Below are 1,724 nucleotides of genomic sequence, written 5' to 3' on the forward strand. Positions count from 1 at the left end.
GCCCAGCTAATTTTTTGTAGTTTTAGTAGAGACGGGGTTTCACCATGTTGACCTGGATGGTCTCGATCTCTTGACCTCGTGATCCACCCGCCTCGGCCTCCCAAAGTGCTGGGATTACAGGCTTGAGCCACCGCGCCCGGCCCTCCCTTATTGTTTTTCTTGTTTTCTGTCATTTGCCTTCTGGCCTGTGTTTTCTTTGTTGCTTTTCCCCACACCTAACAATCTGAAAATGGTAATTGTGTGCAACACATAATTTACTCACGTACCAAACCCGCACACGTACCCACTGAACATAAAGTTGGAAATAAAAGAACGTGTAATTTTTCAAAACTATTACTTTACTTTTTCCTTTGGTTTTGTTTCTTTTCTTTGTTCTTTCATCCCCTAGAGACCAGATCTCTGTCCATCACCCGGGCTGGAGTGAAGTGGCTCAATCACAGCTCACCATTGCCTGAAACTTCTGGGCTCAAGCCATCCTCCCTTTCAGTTTCCTGAGTCGCTGGCCTATTTTTAAACTTTTAAATAAATACGCTTATGCCTGTGCAATTCCAAAAGTCACTACTTTTAGAGACCGAGAGAGCAATCAGAGAGAAAATAAATAGGGATATTGAAAATCTAAACAGGCTGGGTGAGGTGGCTCACACCTGTAATCCCAGCACTTTGGGAGGCCGAGGTGGGCGGATCACCTGAGGTTTGGAGTTCAAGACCAGCCTGACCAATATGGTGAAACCCTGTTTCTAAAAAAAAAAAAAAAAAAAAAAAAAAAAAAAAAAAAAAAAAAAAAAAAAAAAAAAAAAAAAAAAAAAAAAAAAAAAAAAATTAAACAATACAATTAATACATTTGCTCTATTAGATACAATTGAATTCCACACCCAGCAGAGAATTCACATACTTTTTAAGCACTAGAGGAATACTTAAATTGGCCTAAAATAAACTGTAATAAGTGTCACAGAATCAGTATCATATAGACTAAAATTAGAAGTGAATAATAAAAATAAGGCTGAAAAGCACATGACTTGTAATTTGCTGGCTCTACTGTCCCTTCTGATCTCTCCCACCTCCTCCTCCCTCTTGGATTGCTGGATGGCTCTGGGAAACTGGAAATTTTTACTCTACACAGCAATTTAGTTCTTCAGCATCTCCTCTCAAACTCAGCTCCCAGACCAACTCTCCTCATTGAGAACCCATCCATGTGCCCAGCAAAAACAAAAGGGTCATCATCTGATTTACCAGGATCCACCTTCCTAAGATTTTATTTTTTTTTTTTTAATTGTTTTTGCTTTTGTTTTTTTTTGAGACAGAGTCTTGCTCTGTTACCGAGGCTGCAGTGCAGTGGCACGATCTTGGCTCATTGCAACCTCTGCCTCCTGGGTTCAAGTGATTCTCTTGCCTCTGCCTAATAGATGGGATTACAGGCATCTGCCACCACACTGCGCTAATTCTTTTGAATTTTTAGTAGAGATGGGGTTCACCATGGTGGCCAGGTTGGTCATGAACTCCTGACCTCAAGTGATTCACCTGCCTCAGTCTCCCAAAGTGCTGGGATTATAGGCATGAACCACCGCATCCAGCCCTAAGAAGATTTTACTGGCAGCTTACACACTAGTAAGCAGTATCTATTGACCTTCCTTCTCCACCTTTATGAAAAGGGAATAAATAAGCTAAAACACTGTGGTAATTCCCTCCTCCTTTTTCCCTTCCCCACTCCACCTTTTGGGCATGTT

This window comes from Cebus imitator, unplaced genomic scaffold (genome assembly GCF_001604975.1).
Source record: "Cebus imitator isolate Cc_AM_T3 unplaced genomic scaffold, Cebus_imitator-1.0 Scaffold23, whole genome shotgun sequence".
Taxonomy (NCBI): domain Eukaryota; kingdom Metazoa; phylum Chordata; class Mammalia; order Primates; family Cebidae; genus Cebus; species Cebus imitator.